A 19,672-nucleotide genomic window follows, 5' to 3' on the forward strand; every position below is an offset into this window, starting at 1 on the left:
TCTTACCATGTTTCATAGCAGATCTCTTCCTTGACTTTAGCCATGGTATTTGCTCCCTTGTGTCTGCTTACATCTGTGTTGATGTTGCTTAACTAAAAAAGGTACCTTGCAGATGAACATGTGCATATTTCTTCTCTGAATAATTGTTGTTTCCACCAGAGCAGTATATCCACCTTCCTCTGGAAGCTGAAATGTTTCTACCTTCTGGAAACTGAACTGTCATTAGATTTAAACTTGTGGCACTTAATCCACACCGTGGATTCTGGGAGGAAAGAAACAGCTGTAGGGTGGAAAGGGGAGGACAGTGATAAATAAAAATACTTATAAACTCGCCTTCAGCCAGATGAGCACAAAGCAGAAAGCAAGCGTTCCTCTTTCAGAAAATAAGTTATAGAATCCTCTCTTTGAATGCAGTTGTTACACATATTGGCCATCAACAGAAATTAGCTGAATGGGAAGAGTTAAATAAATTCTGTGTACTGATTGCACAGAACCCCATTACCCACTGGGGTGGAAAAGCTGTCAGGGGTGTGGGTGGAGGGTGGGGAGATGTGGTAAAGGAGAAAGAGAACTAGAAAAGTTATTTTTGATTAAAAAGTGTTCCTATCTGTTGTTGGAGGTTCCATTTCTAGCCTGTTGTTACTGAATTTCATGAATGTGAATGTGTGCTTTCACATGTTGCTGAGGGACCTGTCTGTCAGTCCAAAGGAATTCATTCCATCAAGGATGATGGGCCAGTCTCAGGGAGACTGAATAGGTCCATGCTAGTCTCTTCAGTAAGTAACAAGCTCAACCCAAGATATTTGGAACCTGTCAATAATTTAGTGCTTCACTAACTTGGCCACATTATCAATGATAGTTCCATCCACTAAAGCATCTGATAATGTCTTCAGGGTGAGCAAACACTTTCAGGTTTATTTCAACTAGCCGCACTACTGCATGCAGAAATGATTTCTGGGCTGTTTTCCTATTCCTAGCCATCTGTTACAATGGCATCCAGGCAACTCAGAAATCCTTGGGTTTGTTTCATGGATGCATATATGCCAATGTAATACTAATAATACTAATAGGTTGACACAGGCAGGCTGTCAAAGTCCTTCAAGGGCCACTTTTGTTGAAAGTCTCAAAGAAAAGACTGCCAACCACCTGCCTTATTTCTCTGTAAGGCACTTTAGTACCATGGTGATGAATGCACAGAGAGAATCAAACATTGCTTTGTTATCAGATGAGAAAGTAGAACTCTTTAGAGAAAAGAAAATAAAAAGTTCCATACTATTAAAACACTTATAAAGTGCAAGAACATCTTTTCATTGCACAGTCTGTGAAGCCCATTTACTATTATTCCTTGTTTTATTTTCCAGATTAACTTCTCAAAAATTTATAGTTCCATTAAAATAAAAACCCAGAACTCATACCAGGACTCCTCTGCAAGAGCAGGATATCAAGGACAATGATCACAGGAAAAGCATTTAGTAAAGTATCAGGCAAAGAGGACTTTGTATGCACTGTGTCAGTGAAATAAAACCTCCTCTGGGGTAGGCTCTGGGTGCTGTTGAGCTGTGCACCTTAGGAACACATAACAGTGGAGAGAACCATCACTGTGTTTCCATCCAAACCAGGAAGCCTGCACAGAGCCCTTTATTTGAAGAGTCAGCTCTCTTCACCTGGACATGAAAGACCATGGGTGGTCTGTACTGGTTGTTTGTTAATTGTAGGACAGATAAAGGTGCTCTCTTCACTCCCCTGCACACCTCTGGTCTGGCCAGGAGTTTTAGAAATTTTTCCAGGAAGACCAGTGTCCTAGTGGAAGGAAAGCACTATTGTCACTGATGAGATTTGGCTTCCAGCTCCTATTAGTGCCCTCTTGCACCAAATACAATCCATTGGTAAAGGGGACCTTCAAGAACTGGAAGAAGGTGGTGGTAATTGGTTTCTGACTGAAAAAAAGCAGCTGGGTTTGTGGTGACTGAGAGGGCAGCATGGACACTTGCTCTCTGGGCACCAAGGCCCAGAAAGTTTGCTGCCTAGGGAGAGTACTTAAGGGTACAAGAATGAGAACCCAGGTATGCAGGAATGCTGGCACCAAATGGTAGGGAAGTGTAGGATGGTACACCTAGGATATGGTCTGCTGTTAAGAATGAGACTGTAGTCCAAGACTTCTATCCTGGCTTTTCCAGAATCCTTCTAGTTTCTTGTGAGAAACTATAGGGGCAAGTAGAGGTCCTGAGTGCCAGTAGGTGGATGAGTCTTTGGGTAGAAAGGAGGGATTCATGCCTTTTAACACCAGGAGACAGGAATAATCTGTAAAGAATGGATACACTATACCAGTACTTAAAAATGGTAATGCTCAAATGAGAGCAAGAATGGCCATAAAGCAATTTGGGTCAACTGTATACAGAAAGCTCTTATTTAAGAGGGTTAAATAAGAACTAGAGGAGCAGTTTGGACTAGATGCTTATGCTGACAGCAAGAATGTTATATAAATACTCACAGGCAGAAAACAGTAGGAACTGTGAGGTGGCCAAGGTGTAGAAAGGACATTAAGGAATAAAAAAGTCATGGCAGAGAAGCCCAATTACATCTTTTCTTTTTGCTGATGAAGATGATGGGAAAACATCTGCTCCCAATCCAGTGGAAATGTGGCTGTGCAACATATCCCTTAGCTTTGCCAGAAATGCTGCAACACCACAGCAGCATGTACACAGTGCTGTCTGCCAGGGTTGGTCCCATCCCAAAGTACACCCCAGAGGAGGTTCTGGGAACCACCTGGAAACCAGACTTACGACCCTCTCTCCCAGCTCTGATAAGAAGGACTCTGCTGTATAAAATAGGTCCTCAGAGCACAGGATGAACACAACCAGCTGGGAAAGAACCAGCAAAGCTTTCGTAATGGAAAACCTCCAGTCCAGCCTTCTGGACATCTGTGGGGATGTCAATAAGCACATGAATACAGGAGATCCAGTCAGCCTCATTCACCTGGGTTTTCAAAAATTGTTTTATAATGTTCCATGTGGATGGTATTCAAGGGTGACCTGAAGAAAAGCTCCCTCTTTGGATTTAAAGGATAGAAAGTAGATTGTTGGCTCAATGGTGACTCCTTAAGATGTGAACTGCTGAAGGGCTCACCTAAGAACCAGTCCTGAGATCAGTAGTTTTCAATGTCTTCATCAATTCCCTGTAAAAGGAACACTGAAATTTCTACAATGGTGGAAGTAGTTGGAATCTTTCTAGCAGCAAAATTCCTACCTGATGACATGGAACTTGCAAAAATGTGTGTCTGTGTGGTGGAAGTGGGGATAGATGAGCTTCAGGATCAGAAAACATGTTATGCATTTTGGAGGGAAAAATAATCTGCTTCTATGTGTACATGATGCTGAACTTAGAACCTACAGTTATAACTCAAGAGGGGTTTTGGAATTGCCACTGACAGCTCACTGAAACTGTTTTTCACTGACTGCTGCACATTAAGCCAACAAAATGTGGGGAATTGTCATGAAAGAACAGGATTTCTGGCCCTAAAAAGACTTTGCACAACCACAATAATCTTAAATACAATCTACTGTCCTGTTCACTGCATCTAAAGAAAGGGAATAAAGATGGAGAAGGTATCGTAAAAAATCAAGTGAATAAGAACCTGCTTTTGTAAGAAGCCATTTACAGAGGCTGGATCTTCAGCTTGGAGATGTGGAGTTTCTCCACATCTGAGGACCTCTGGAACCCACTACAAGCAGCTTTTGGAGGCACACTGGATCAGTAGGCGCAAGGACAAACTCATTGACCATGGACAGATGCTAAAGGAAATAAGCAGGAATGCATCTTCAGTGCTGCTGTTGAAAGAAGTATGACTGCTGAGGATACATGAGGAGGGATAATTGAAAATTGCCAGGTTCACAGACTCCTGATAGTGTCGCCTTTTGCCTTTATTGGCACTATAGGCCATTTGCTCAAGTCGATTTTCCACAGCATTGTGGCTGCTACTGGAAACAGGATATTGAACTAAATGCCTTTTCATAGGACCTGGTACAAATATTCTCATGTTCCTAGAGAGCTGGAAAATCAAGAAAAAACACGTAAAAGCCCTTGTCCAGGTAAGACAGATCTGAAAAAATCCAATTTTTCTTACTGTGAACTCCTGTCCGTGACCTTGAGACCGGGCCAGCTGGGGACAATATGGTGAAACAACAGAAGGACAATTTAGTGACCCTAAAAGTAATACTTTAATAGTGAAAACAACACATAACCCAAACAGCAACAGAAGGTGCGTCAAAAAGGCAAGGGTCAGAGTGATACAGTAACTTACATAAACTATGTAGGGGTGGAGTCTGAGGGTAAGGGTCCAGTAGGGAAGGATGATTAGGAATATGTAAAACATTGCAGCAAACATAAACCAATAACAATAGGGGAAACAAAGAACTTTCTGGTAACATTTGCATAAAACTAAACAGGGGGCAATGTGGGTAATGCCTTACTCTCCACAACTATGGGTTTTTCCCACAGCCTTCTGTCAGGGTTTTTGTCAGCCCAAACAGACTCCCAGAAAGAAATGCTGTGTTTTTCTGCTGTAAGATGGGGAGCTGAAGAAAAACTCAGCAGAGGAGAATGTGCAATGTTTGTTTGTGAGACACTAATTCTACAGCCAACCTCACTGAGCAAAGCCAGGTTGGAGGCCAGACTCAAAAAACTGTGCAGTGGATGAAAACAATTGCCCCAGATTTATGAAGGAGGCTGCAAAGAGTCAACTCGAACACAGTCAGACAAGGTAGGATGTAACACCTGAATCCTCTGCCTAAAGCCATCATTATTCAGCTGCTTCTAATACAGACTTCTGATACAGACTTTGGACACTGAAGTAAGCTGCTGAGGAAGGAAAGGAGGAAGCAGACTCAGAGGTCTGGTCTGCATTAAAAACTGTGAACCAAACTACTGTCTTCGCCTTAGTGAACAGGAGTCTAAAACAGGACACAGCAGCAAGCAACAGAGGTGCTGCAGTCTAGCACAAGCAGGTAGCCATAGAAAACTAGCCTTAGAAACTTCCAAAATATTGTCCTTGGAGATGTGACCTGCTTATAGGATACAGCCTAAACTATTGGGCTGGGGGAAGGGAAATCTGTGCTGAGCAGCTGCAGGGGAACTCACTTTCTTGAAAACAAGAAAAGTTTATGAAATACACTTAAGAAGCTGAAGTCAAAGACAACCACAGTCTAGTGATGCTCAAGGCTTGTGGGACACTAGGGAAGGAAGGCTAGTGAGAACCTGGCAATGTTAATTTGGGAGTAGGATAAGGAAAAATGAGTCAAAGTCATATACAAACACTGCATGTTGCTTATGCAAACAACGGCTCAGCGTTTTTGTGATACCCACGGAGCAGTGCTGCCAGAGTTTAAAGCCTTGAGACTTTTAAAAGGTTTTCCATTAATTTTGTTCTCTCTTTCAATGTCTTGTGGAGTCTGTCCTTACATTAGAGATTATGCCATTTCCAGTTATAAACAGTTATAAACTATAGGACTAAGGAGGAAAGATGGCAAAACTGATGCAGTCTGTTGTTAGAGCTTTGTGGGGGCATGAGGATAGGGAAAGAAGAGAGTGGGGGTTGTTCCTTAGCTGCTCCTTAAAGCTGAAAATTGATGGACTGTTTCAGCTCCAGGAAAACATCAGTATCCCCACAGAATCATAGTACCACGTGCTCAAGGATCAGCTGGTCCAAACTTTCTTGGCAAAAGCACAGTCTAGAAGACAAGACAGCCCAGCACCCTTGTCCAGCTGGATCTTAAAAGTGTTCAATGCTGGGGAATCCACTGCTTTCCTGGGGGGATTATTCCAGTGGCTGATTATTCTCATGAAAAATGTTTGTGTCCAATTAGAATCTCCCCAGGAGTGACTTGTCTCCATTATCTCCTGTGTTTTCCATATGACTACTTGTAAAAAGAGTCTTTATCTTCTTTGTAGCCACCCTGTAAATACTAGAACATGGTGATAAAGTTTCCCCTGAGCCTTCTTTCCTCAAGGCTCAACAAACCTAATTCTCAGCCTTTCCTCGCTTGGCACATGTGTCCCTTCTCTGGACCTTCTCCATCCTGCCCACATCTTATTGAATAGTGAGGACCAAAACCAAACACAGTATTCCAAGTGTGACCTGACAAGCACTGAGTAGGACAATGACTTCTTTATCTGTGCTGGTGGTGTCCTTTTTGATGTAACCCAGCATCCCATGGGCTTGCTTTGCTCCACTGCTCATTCATGCTGAACTTGTTCAGCAGGACCCCCTAGGTCCATTTCCATTGAGCTGCTCCCTAGCCAGGTAGATCCCAGCCTGTGCTGCACTCTTGGATTATGTTCTCCCAGGTGTAAGATATTATTCTTGTCCTTGTTGAATTTCATAAGGTTCTTATCAGGTCACTCTTTCAGCCTATCCAGGTGTTCCTGCAGTGTGACTCTCTGGAAGCGTCCACTTCCTCTCTCAGCTTGATTCCATTGTCAGACTTCATCAGAATACACTTGATCACATCTTCCAGATCACCTTTGAAGATAATGAACACTGTTGGGCCCTATATTCATCTCTGGGGACCCCATGTGTGAGAGGCTTCTCTTTCTGAAAAGAAGATCTTTCCCACCCCGCTCTGTGTGCAGCCCACCAGAGGGTTCCCCACCCACCACATGGCCCACCACAGGAGGTGGCTGTGGGAAACTGTACTGAAAACCTTGGAAAAATCCAGGTGGACAATGTCCACCACTCTCCCCACATCAACAGAGGAGGTTACTTGGGTAACGTGTAAGTCCAGCACTGCAGTTATTTGTGCAGACAGATTAGTCCACTAAGATGAGAGCACTAAGTTTTTCCCACTAAAAATAAAAATAATCAAAACCGAATTTTGGATGCATCATTCAAGCTGCAATACCAAAGCACTTTCAAGTAGACTGTACTAAGAAAATTATCTTTAGGGAAGCAGGGAATGAGGGATGGATAATGAAAGCTCTTGCTTCTCTGCAGAGAAGTTTAAAAATACAATTCAAATGCACTCTAGAAGTCCTTACTGGAGGAAGCCTAGGAGGGTTGGGTTTGACACCTTTTGCTGTAGGGGAAAGCTTGATATTTAATACATCAGGGACTGAGATAAGACTCGTAATTCCTATGACAATCTTCTTCTGTAGCACTGGAAACTCATCTGTTCTTCATGGCTCTTTTTTTTAGTGTCCTGTAAAAGGAAAGAAGTTAATCCAACTACGGATGAAAATATTTTAAAGGGTTCTTGCAACTTTCTCTTAATTTAAAAAATATTATTTGGAGGGTGGAGAAGGTGCTACAGAGCTGCTATTACCAGTACACACCTTGATCCCAGTGCTACCAAAACAGGGAACTGCACTAGGTGCACCTTTGGTCTCTGCAATATCAGTGCTTATTAGTCTCTACAGTGATGGGAGGAAGATGAAAGCAATGTTTTGTAGTCTCTCTTTTGAAAGGATTGAATCTCTTCCAGTACTGCAGTGATGTTTTTCAAAACATACAAAGTTCAACAGGATAAATTAGTACATTAAGACAAGAGCATGGAGTTCTTCCCATTAAAAAGGAAAACAATCAAAATCTGAAGTTTGGACTCATCATTTGAGATGCATTTCCAATGCACTTTAAAGTAGACTATGGCAAGAAAAATAATATTCCTCTCCCTTGCTGTGACATGCCTCCAATTGCATATTAAGCTAGTGAACTTGTAAAATCAGACTTTACACATAAATACACATCACATGTAATTCATTATGTGAGGCAGATTCCTCCGATTAATTTAGCCCCTTTGATCAATGACCATCTCTCTTGCCACTCTTCATCATCTGTTACTCTCCCTGGGATGTTTACCTGCCAAAGCAGCCATCAGTAAGCAAAATAATGCTGAAGTTCTGTAAAATGTCTTGGGCTTTTGTTCTTTACTTCAGCCCAGACCACAGAGGAAACTTTTCAGTGGAGTTGGGGGGACTTCCTGTAGATCCTAAGGACAACCAAGTCTTATGCTGAATGGAGTAGTTTCTCCAGTACTTCTTGGTTTCTGCTCCCCCAAAAAAGTCCCCATACTGTCCTACATCTCTAGAAATGATGCAGAGGAAAAGTAGTGGACAAATCTCTACAGTTGAGTATGGAGCCTTGTTATCTGCCCGGAAGGCACTGTCGACAGTCACAAACACTGTACAAATGAAATGGCACTTGCCAAAAGGAACACCTGAGCACTCAGTCCACAATATTCTGCCTGTTCTGATGAGGTATTTAGCACAATTCCCATTCACAAATAATTCATGGTTATCAGCTGGATCACTATTGATGTTCTGCATACTGCTTCTCCATTCAGTCATTAATTTCTTTAAGGTTGTTTAACCAATCTAATAATATGCAAAAGAAGATTTTGATTAACAGGGCTTCTCAATGCAGACCATTTTAAGGTCCATGTTACCTTACAGAATGGGGCTCCAAGTGAGATAAAAAGTTGTAGGTCATGGATACTGTAAATAGAGCTCTGTATGCTGATGAATTGGGCTCCTGCCATTAAGAGCCAAATAAAACACAGGCCTAATATATGCTGTACTACTCAGCTATCTACATCTCACACAGTGACGCTATGGACCCCTATTTAATCAGAGAAGATGACTGTTAAAGGAGATAAAGTGAAAAGGGAAGCTGTGAGCTGGCATCAAATTTAGAAGCTGTTGCATTTCAGCTGGAAAGCTGGAGAGGTGTGCTAGACAGCGGCTGCCATTTCCTTTAAGATTACACAGAGCTTATGACTACTGAATTCGAATCACGAGGTCCAGTTTGTTATTTCTCTGACCCTGCACACACCTCTGCTTGGAATGCAAAGGCTAACCCTTGTTTTCTCTTGGCTGAAAATCCTGAGGGCTTGCCACTGAGCTGGAGCTGAAGTGTGGCTGTGATGGGCCACAGGAGCAGAAGTGGAGTGGGGCAGATGGAGACACAGTGCGTGAAAGCAGGAGAGTGCAGAGGCAGCAGCAGGGAGAGAGGTTCATGGCTGTGGAGGGTCCCACAGAGCAGGTGCCAGAGGCAACACATGAGCCACCTAAGGCATGTTCTTTCCAGGTCCCTGCAGGAAGACTCCACGCTTCCCACCCATATGGTGCCTGAGCTAACATTAGAAGCATTCAGCTTGAGTGAAGTACCAGCTCAGGGAAAGGCAACAAGGCTGCTTCTAACAAATGTGAAACTCTTCATCCACATGCCCCCACATGCCATCTGCCCAGTTCATCACCCAAGCAAGGAAAAGCTGGAAGAAGTTCCAGGGCAAATAGCCTTGTGAAAGAAGAGGGAACAGATGTTCAGAAGCAGAGGGCAGACTGTGTCTTCAGGAGTCCTGCCAGCATTGTTTTCCATGGTGTCCGTGTTTTCTGAAACACCCATAGCGACACTCTTTATCGTTTTCTGTTATAATAGTTTGGTCTGCAAGGGGAGCTACAACAGGCAGTGCAAATGAACAGAAATCTTGGCCGTGTCTCTGCTAGGCAGAAATGCAATCGCCTTGGATGAATAAAGGTGAAGTGGTTTTTACTGCAGTGCACAGACTTGTTATTTTCCAGCTGTGATTGTTTCTTTGCATCTTTTTTCCCATTGTCTTTTTTTTTTTTTTTTTTAACCTGCTTACGTCAGGGCTCTGAGGGAAAAATTTCCTTCTCAAAACTTTTGCTCATGACTCTGTGCTGTCTCCAAGCACAGCTTCAGGGAAGTCAGTTTTGTTCTTTTCTCCTTTCAGCACAAAGCACTGAGACCAAACAGATTATTAGGCCACAGCCTCCACTGGACTCTCAATGCATATGCCAGGTGGGAAGCAGAGGTGGCATCTCCTATGCAAGCCCCTTAACTCCACAGGATGCATCGGGTTTTCCCCAGGGCTGAAGGAGACAGCACTTCCCCTCTAAGGCAGACACTGCATTGTAACAGGCTGTGATAAAAGCTGGATTGTGGTGAAAGCTGTCAAGGTACAGCACAGGAATTCTTATACTCCTGGTAGCTGGAGTGAGTTGCTTCCAGTCAGCTGGCTGAGGTTCACATTGTGTTGGTTTCCTTCTGGAGGCAACTTATTCCTGCATCAGAAATGGTTTTGCTTTTTAATGGATGTACTACAGCAACTGTATCACAAGAAGTAATGGCCTGCCTTGTCCTCTTGTGGCTAGTGTGAGCCATATTTGACTCCAAGGCAACTTGTGTGTTTGCTATTAGATATGGACAACAGTTTGCATTTCTGATCAGACTGGTGTACTATCTTTGAAGTTCTACATCTCTGGTCAAGACTGTAACAAAGACTGTAATCTTCTGGTGTAAGATAGCAAGCTGTGTCACCAAAGACAGAAAAAACCACATCCAATGGTTTATCCTGTTTGAAGCCATTCTGAGTGTGCTGGGTCCTTGCAAAGATGAGTTTCTTCCACAAGTGACTGGATAGGAGACATTGCTGGCAGGGAGCTTAGAGATCACTGTCCAGGGGGCTGATCTGATGACTGAATCAGCAGCATTTCTCTGTATTTTTGTCTAAAATTCACGACATGCAGACATCAGACAGCCAGAAAAGGAAAGCAATTGGGTTAGCACATCCCACGCCAAAGAAACTGAACAACTAAAATCAAGTTTGTAAATAATGCAAATGATGTTACACCAAAACATCAGCTGGAATCAGAGCCCTTACAAAAACCTAAGTTTTGCAGGAGAACATCCCCAATGTTGTGTGACTCTTCATGCTGTAAAAGAGACCTTGGTGTCTACTGCAAGATTTCCTTTTCCTTCTGTCTGGATACATTTACCTCTTTCTTGCTGTAACCTTGATCTGTACTTGTACTCCAGAAAGGGCACATCAGAGAGGAAGATGAACAGATGTGTGGGAATGCTGAGGCTTTTTGCAATATCATCACCTTGGCTAAGGAAGATGGCCTTTCAAAACCTGCTGGGTACTCATTCATAAATTGATGCTGTTGCATTAATGAAGTAATTCCAGTTTAGTCTACAAGGGCTCCAAAAAACATTAATTGTAGCACAGTACAGAGAAAAAAGCAAAAGCCCTGTGTACATGACTGAAAGAAAAAGACAAGCAAAAAGGTTAAAATGGAACTAACTCAAATAAATTACCTCTACCTGAGAACTAGTCACCAATTCTGTATCTGGAAAATGCTGAAGCTATATTTCATATTTTTCTGAAACATTTGGTTAGTTTGTAAGAACAGCTCACCTCCTACTTCAATGAACTTTTAAAACATTAAGTAACTACTCTGTAAATATTATCCTCTAAAAATCCATTGAGATTCCTTTATTGCAGGTTGCAAACTTTTACACATTCAGTATGCAGAGGTCTTGGATTGCACAAAACCTTTCCCCCTTATTATACTACTTTATTCTTTTCCTCCAAACCCTTTAAGCTGTGCTGCAGATTTCATTTTTTGCTCTGATAACCTTGAGAGGTGCTGTTAGGTGACTAATGAATTAAAACAGAGAAGATCAAGGTGTGTATATTCAGAATTCTCAATAGTTTCCCTCTGAGATAATATCTAACAGGAATGCATGCCTTGCTCACACAAGAGGACCCCACAAGCATTTAAGATATAACTGGTACACAGTAAAACCCTGAGAAGCAAAGATTTATTAAAGGTGCAAGGTCTTAGCAGGAATGGAATGCTAAGGAGGGAAGAAAGCCCATAAACTGCTCTCATAATGTTTTTATATTAAAACACTGAGAGGGATCTGATTAAGTAAATCAAGGCAACCAGTTATGAATTAATTTATTGTTTTTTACTTTTGAAAGGCCTATGGTAAAAGTACTCATAAGAGCTACTGGCCGTGTGGGAAGGTGGGGCAGTTTATCTGGATGTTCCTGACCCACGACTTAATGCATTTGTATGACCTTCAGTCCTAGGCATGGCTTCTTCTTGTACTTGCCACTGGACATCAAGCCATCCCCTAGCCAGTCAGAAGGGGATTAATTCCCCACAATCAGTGAGCCAGTAAAATACTATACAGAATAATAGAGAATTTATTTATTCTCTCTGTTGACTGATTTGCAGTTTATATCTGCTGGTGTCACAGATAAGCATGTAAATGGACTTGGAAGTTCAGGAGCCTTTGTGCTGGAATGCCTCACTTAGGTGAGCATGGGAGCTGTGATCTGCTCCTGCTGACACAAACTGCATGAAGAAAAAAATGTAAAAAGTTATTTTTCTATCAGAGTTCCTGTGGCTATTTTCTAGAGTTACCAGGCTTCTTTTGCTTTACTCAGAGCTCAAATTCCTAATTGAGGGCTGGTGTAAAGGAAAAAAGCATGGATTTGGGGCTACTCTACTGAGCCCTGTGAGGTCCTAGCCAGCTTGAGGTGACCCAGGAAGAAGAACAACAGCAAAACAAGGACACAGTGCAAGGGTATCTAACCATGGAAAGAACAGGTGGATTTCCAAATGATTCCATGCTTTGTGACCTTCTGAGTCTGGGTGATCTCGCTGTTAGGACATGATAAATGTTCAAGGTGGGCTGACTGCAGTTTCTGGCACTGATTCCTGACCCTGAGTAACTTCGGAAAGCACATACAGCTTTGGCTGTAATCCTGCCCGAAGTACCCCAGCTATTCTTAATAGCTGTGCTGGGATCACTTCTTGGAGTCATGCCACAGTACAGAAAAAAACAGATGATTCATGGGGCTGAAAGACCAAGTCATTTAAAATAAAACTTCAAAGGCATCTGGCTGATTTCTATATTTAGCTGCCTAGTAACACGAATTTGAACAGCTGGTCTATTAATTAAGAAGAGGGCACCCTCCTACAAGCACTCAAACCTTCAAGTCAGTTCTGGTCAGCTATCTGAAAAACATCTGCCCTCAAGAGAGGACTCTCTGCTTCAGATTGCAACTCAAGACGAGTGCTCAGACTTGCAAGGCAAGATGTTGCATTAGGTCCTGCTGATTAATTCCTGATAGCTCTCTGCTAGAGAACTGTGTGGGCACCGCAGAGCCACCTAATCCTCTCTGTGCTCTGTAAATGGCTATGGGACTGCACCATGATTGTATTGCTCCTCCCCTCCTCTATAAAAGGCTGTTTTTTTGTCAGGAACTGTATTGCAGGAAGAACCATGGTGGCTTTAGGTGGCAGAGTCAAGGACAAACCTAAGCACAATGTGCTCTCTCATGCAGCTATGTCATGGCTGAGGTCAGCAGACACAGGAGGAAACAAAAACAGACTCTACAATGAACTATGGGGCTTCTACTGACACCTGTTGGCAAAACTCTCAGATATCCAAGGGTGATGGACACAGCTCCACACCTCACAGGTCACTCTTCCCTTCTCTGTGGGACAATGAACTTTCCACTGGCAGGGAAGCAGAGGCAGCTGCCGCATCCTGTACTGAAGATGAAGAAAGACAATGCCATTTGCCAGTCATTGATTTGGATGTGGGATCAATGTAACACATTATTAGAGTAGAAGTAACAGTTTGAGTTTATTGTTGCCCTATAGCCATTTTAAGATAACATCAGTTGGTAATGCTTAGCAGTTAGTGGGAAAAACCCTTAAAACAATTCGTGGTTTTGAAATGCCATATTTTGAAAGCCTGCACAGTACAATTTAGTTAAAATATGGCAACTTGAATGGCATGATTGCAAGGAATTAAGTAAACTAGGTATGACTGCTCCTATGAAAGATGTTGGAAAATATCTGGATTTTGGAACACTTCAGTGAATATTTTATCAAGATTTTCAGTGCATATACCATGAGCAAACACACAGCTGCCCCACCTGTTGAGGCATTAGTGTTAGTGCAGCAGAACAGTGAAAGACCAAATGCAGATCTTGCCTAGGAAAGCCAGGCTGCTTTCATGCCTGTAAAGTGCAGAAACTTAAGGGTAGAAAGCTGCCCAAGCCAGAAAAAGAGAAGCCAACATATGTGAAGATGACTTACAAACCTTGAAAACCATTAACAGGCATTGGCAGGGGTAAGAAATGTGAAATTGTTTTTGCATGGGGGTATTTGGTCGAGATGGAGCAATGCAAGGCAAATTGGCCCTGAGGTTTCCAAGCATGCCCTCTATTTTAGCTTAAAAGAATCACAAATAACAGAGGAAGCTGAGGCATGGACAGCACACTCAGGCTTCAGCTGGTGTTGAGGGCTGCACCTCCATATGTTGCAGAGCCTGAAGTGAGTGTGCTGCAGAGGCCAAAAGCTCTGGAGGACTGTAGCCCATGCTTTGCAGGGAGTATGCTGGGGAAGACTCCTTCCACCCCAGCTTGCTGGAAAATGTCATCTGAGCTGAGTAACAGGTTATACTGCTGCACTGCTCTTATACATCTCAAGTCCTTGGTTTACCCATTTGTTGCAGAAATGCAACTTCTGTTGGTCTTTTTACTGAGCTACTTAGTTTTGTAAACTTGTCACTGGGTCTTCCTGGCATGCTTTAAAGTTCTCATTGAGCTGGCAGAATAAACAAAGAAGTGTTCCAAGGAGAAGTGTATCTTGCTACAAATTTCATTTTTGTAAAACATCAGGTTATTCTTTGTGGCCTCTAGAGCTCATACAAAATGTAAGGATTTTCCTTTTCCCCTTCTGTAATCAATAGCATTTGCTGCTGCTAAGTCTGTTATTCAGGTTATTGATTGCCAGTCATTCCTACCTAGACCTGTCCCCCTGAAGGATCTTCAGGAAAGGAATATTAAGATATGAGGTTATCTGATGTGAACATTCAGTTCTTCTGAGTCATGGTACACATTCCCTTTTGCCTATTAACATGATGCAGGAGGAGCAAGCCTCTTACTTCCACATGAAAGGTTATGGAATTTATCACTGTAAATTGCTGGCAAATAGGAAGCTGAATACACAAATACAGTAAATTAAAAAACAAATAAGATTCCAAGACAAGAAGTATAAAGAATGACAGAAAATATGTCACAATGTTAGATGACCCTTTTCCTTGCATCAGAGAACTGCATGAAGATGTACGTGCTTGATAATGTCATTATTTAAAAAATCCTGCTTATGGATCGCTTTTTGCTTTTGGTAAGAGTCATGTAACTTTACACTGGGAAGTACTTTCAGAGTGATTCCGATTCCCTTCCTGGCCCAGCTAGGATTTATCACTCTGCCTTTTAGTCTGGTACACTAGATGTGCAGAAATCCTTAACACAAAACCAGTTACAGGTGTTCTGTCACCACTTCTGTGGCTCCTGAAGTGCCTGGCTGCTGTATCTTAGACAGTTTGGGATGCAGTGGGAGAGAACAGAAATTTTCTTTGGGTCAGAAGTGCCTTAAGATGGTCATTTTAAATATCTAGGCTGTGCCAGCTGCTGAGGATTTGATGATAGTCTGGTGACTGCTATTCTGCAACTGCAGCATGCTAGACTGTTGGATTAAAGCAATTAAACATTAAGACTCAAGGAGTTTAAGATTTATTTTTACTTTTCAGTCAGATGTGTCCTAAAGCTTATTTATAACCTTCCATCCATGATGGTATAAACCCACTCAAGTCCCTGCAGGGTAGTGTCCCACCAGCAGCACTGAGCTGATAGTGTGGAGGAAGATGGCCAAAGCCCTGAGCAGATGAAGCCAATTAGAACAGGATGCCTCAGTTTTAATATGTCAAAAGAAACTCTTAAGAGCTGCTGTGGAGAATCTCCCTGAGATGCCCCTCCAGTATCAGCTGTTAGCTGGGCAACAGTCAAACATCTTTACGTGTCAGGCCCTTTGCCTTGATGAAACCAATCAGGGTCAATAGTGGACTCTTAAAGGGCTGCTTACTTTAAATACTTGTTGACTTGCAGCTTCAGCATAATTAGCTGTTGTTTTACGTTTCTGAGTCTCCTGTGTCTCTGCCACACTACATCCATATGCTTCTCTCTCACTCCTAGCCCCTTCCTTCCAGATGACGGCTACATGCTTTTCCCTCTAGAAGCATTTAGGTTGTTTTTAGGTAACTAAAGTGTACACAGCAGAGGAACTACTTCTGAAAGGAGATGTCAGATGTACAGATGCGCTCCACCAGCTTCACCAGTTCTTTCATTCTGCTCCTTCATTTTGCAGTGCCTGGTACAGCATGGGGATCACTTCATTACCCAGCTGTTAATGGATGGACAGGCAGGCAGAACCCCAACCTTGCTCAAAATGAGGCACCTTTTCTAAGCTTCATACCAAGCTTTCCTACAATGAATGCACCACTTGAGAACAGATGATCTGCTATAGGAACAGCATGCCCACTGAATTACTCATACGAGGAAAATCTTGCTCCAGAGTACCCACTGTACCCAGAAACAGCCTCAAATCTACCCACTGTAAGAGTCAGAAAACACAAGGTTAGAGTAGAGAAGCACAAGTGCAAGACTGGATCACAGCTGGAAACATGGGTCCCTGATTGGAACAAATGTAATTTGGAATTCTCTTAGGAAACAAAAAATTGCCCTCAGCTATCCTTCGTACAGGGAGGTAAAAGACTAAAGACTGAGAAGTGTATTTAACAAAAGTACTCTCAAATACTTTGACATAGCTGGAATTACCTACGAGCTGTGCAGACTGTAGCACTGTCGCTGAACCTTGCTGACAATCCCCATATATTTGGGGATCCAGCCATCCTGTGTCAGCAATGCTCTCCCAGGACTTACATAAAGATATTAATAGCAATTCATCAGGCAGAAGCCTGATTCTAATCTTGAGTCATGGTAGTGGTGAGGTTTGCAGTCTCACCCTACCTCTGCTCTGCATGAATGCACTCTTACTAGGCTTTATTTTCATAGTAAACACAATTCTGGGAGAAGCTTTCCTACGCCCTCTGCTGGTTTTCCGAGGCAGCCATTTTCACCTGACTAGTACAACTCTTCCTGTAAATACCAGTAGGCTCCCATACCTCACTTCTATTTTCTTCTGACTAAAGTGCAGCAAGATGTATAGGACAGAATCACAGGTGCAAATTATACCAATTACTCCCTTCAGCTTCCCTGTGACCTGCAAAATGACTACCAATTTTCATGTTTACTTACCAGCATTTTTTCTGAACTGACTGTTCAGGGAATCCAAGCCATCTCCCTCTCTTCACAAACAGCAGTCTTCTTTGAGCTAGTCTGCACAAAGAACAGGAGTTGCCTTTGGTTCTATTTCACGTTGAGGAGAGTGGCAAACTTCCCCCTTACCTTCAGCCTGAACCTTATGACCACAAAGTAATTTGCCAGTGGATCAATTATCTCCTTGTATTTCTGCCTTCACTGCCAAGACTCCTTAAACACTTAACCACTAAGATTTTGTACTAGGTTATTCCCAAGATTCTTCCAAAATAATTCTTTAGTCCTTAATGTAAGTTTTGAATATTCCATGAGTGTTTTCCAAAAGCTCAAGTCTGCATACTGCTCTGATTCTCACTGGTAACTTACTCTGGTATTCAAAGCCAGTTCTGCAGGTTTCAATATTCAGGTTAACAAGTCTTAACCACTCTATTTCTGTATTTTTGTGGCATTTCATTTTGCTCTGTGTGTAAAGACAGTCTAACTTACCCATAAATATAAGATGCTTTGATAGTAATTCTCCAAAAAAAACCAACGTGAGCAGCTCCCAATGGCCAGATGGTGGGACTTGACAAATACAAGCAGGGCACTGTATTTGTCATGCATCCTCAATGCTAGAAATCCATACCATAATCACAGGCTGGGCCAGGTCATGATTGTAATAAGGGATATGGTGTCTGAAGATTCACATAGCTTGAGTCACATAGCTGAGACCAGGTCTCTTACCTCTAATATTGAGAATGAATAACCCACATGAACCTCCTACAGTAAATTCAAATGTGCACCAGATCCAGCTAGGGATATACAATGGCAGTAACTCTACCCTGTCAGGGAGAAGGAGGTACTCATTAATCAATCCAACTTTAGTTTAAGGTTTTGGATGCGAACACAGCCTTTCTTGAAAATTCTCTCTGCTTCACTTTTCGCTTCACTCAAATCACCTTTTTAGAATCTATGAGCCTGTTTACTTACTAAATGCTCTGCCAAATCTGTAGCCTCCATTACTGCTCAAACTCTGTTCTCAGAAAATGCAGGAACAGCAAAACTTCCAAGGCAGTAGAACTTTCACTAAAGAAACAAAAAACCACTAATGAGCAAAACAGCACAAATCCACAAAACAAAACCCCCCACATGGCGTGCACTTCCACTATGAAATGATCACTTTCCTAAGAGTCCCATAAATACACTGCTCTCTCAGAAGCACTGATGTGACAGTAGTGCTGCTTCTTCTGAACTTACCTCTTTGGGAGATTGGAGAACAACTTTAAGTCAAAATACAATGTTAACAAAGCCTCTCACTACTATTCTCAGTGATACAACCTACAGACACCACTCAGAATCCAGAGCAATCCTAAATGCAGAAGTGAAACCTGGCTGTAGCAAGCTGCCTTCCCAATAAACTGACAGGCAAGGAAACAGCCATGTTTATGTGGCACATGCTTGGTATCCAGCACACTACAATTCAGGGTGTCAGGAGCCCATGTCTCTGGAGTTGCCTGCCTCCTTACAGAAGGTCAGAACTGCAAAGTCATAGAAATGTTTGACATCTACACCAGCAGGAACAACACAGTGCTGCTGCCACAGCTCTTTAACATGCAGGTTTTCTCTGCACCAGCCTGCAACAGTTCACCTGCTTAAGTGGGAGAGCCTGACTGTTCCAGCCAATACATGTCTTGGGTCATGGCATGACAATAACCAAACACCAGCACTGAGTGGGAACAACAAACACTGTGATCCACAGTAGCTTCACAGTTTTAAGCAGGAAATGCAAAATTTTGATTGGCACTCATCTAAATGGATAATTTTGAGCAGTTTTCAGGAAGTAAAAATTCATTACATTCAATGTAAAACAACTACACTGCAGATTATTAACCCAGCCCTGAGCTGGAGCATTAGGCAAGTACAGTCGGCTTCTGAGGACAGTATTAATCCTGGAGTTATGTTTTCCATCAGTGCATTTCTTCTAACAATTATTACTTTGCCTTCCATGAAACTCTGCTCTCAAATTTTCACCTCAATAGTGCCAGCTAGAACTCCAAAACACCCAGCTAATATGCCTAGCACCACAACAGAAAACATTTAATACACTCCATCTGAAGCATTTAGATCTAGGATCTCCTCTTGGCTTCAACCAGTTAGCAGAATTGGAAACTTAGGATATTCAGACAAATGACAGTGTCAGCTGCCCCCCAGAAATGGGCTGCACAAAGACAGGCAGCAAGACTATACATGTACCTTCAGTCATGACTACTCTGCCACATGTTCCACTGGAGATATTTTATTTTTAAATTAGACCCACCATTATTTCAGAAGAGGTAAGTGTAGGAGAAGGGATGACAGGTGACCTCGCCCCTGGTAAGTATCAGCTGTGTTAATTACCCAATACAGCCTCACCCCAGATGAGTCACAGCTATAGCCAATAAAGCTGAAAGGGGTGGGTTGGCTAGTCACGGGTGGATGGGAAGATGTAGAGGAAGAGGCACAATTCTGAAGGCACAATCCAGGAGGACAGTGCAGAACAGGAGAATCACTGCTATGAGGTCAGTCTGGGTCTGCAGTTAGAGCCTGTTGTTGGAACCTGCATTCATAATCTAGCTAGGTAAAAGCCTGCATTCAGAGTCTGCAAACAAATACATGCAGTCATAGCCTAGCAGGAAATAACCAGTAGTCAGTCT

At 42.5% G+C, this 19,672-nt stretch overlaps 1 long non-coding RNA gene across 4 annotated transcripts; it reads right to left on the reverse strand.

Annotated features, from left to right (window-relative positions):
• Positions 1-154: 154 nt before the first annotated feature.
• Positions 155-19,387, reverse strand: LOC147655619 (uncharacterized). Of its 4 annotated transcripts, none has more exons than XR_015289413.1 (5): positions 19,233-19,332; positions 17,970-18,065; positions 16,980-17,060; positions 7,033-7,193; positions 155-6,517 (listed from the first exon to the last, which is right to left on the reverse strand). It is a non-coding gene; the product is annotated as an uncharacterized LOC147655619 (long non-coding RNA). The 4 variants fall into 4 exon arrangements; XR_015289424.1 differs by having other exon boundaries at positions 4,194-6,517; positions 19,297-19,378; XR_015289427.1 differs by lacking the exons at positions 155-6,517; positions 7,033-7,193 and adding an exon at positions 12,358-13,365 and having other exon boundaries at positions 19,297-19,387.
• Positions 19,388-19,672: the final 285 nt, after the last annotated feature.

Source organism: Cyanistes caeruleus, chromosome 1 (genome assembly GCF_971803275.1).
Source record: "Cyanistes caeruleus chromosome 1, bCyaCae1.hap1.1, whole genome shotgun sequence".
NCBI lineage: Eukaryota > Metazoa > Chordata > Aves > Passeriformes > Paridae > Cyanistes > Cyanistes caeruleus.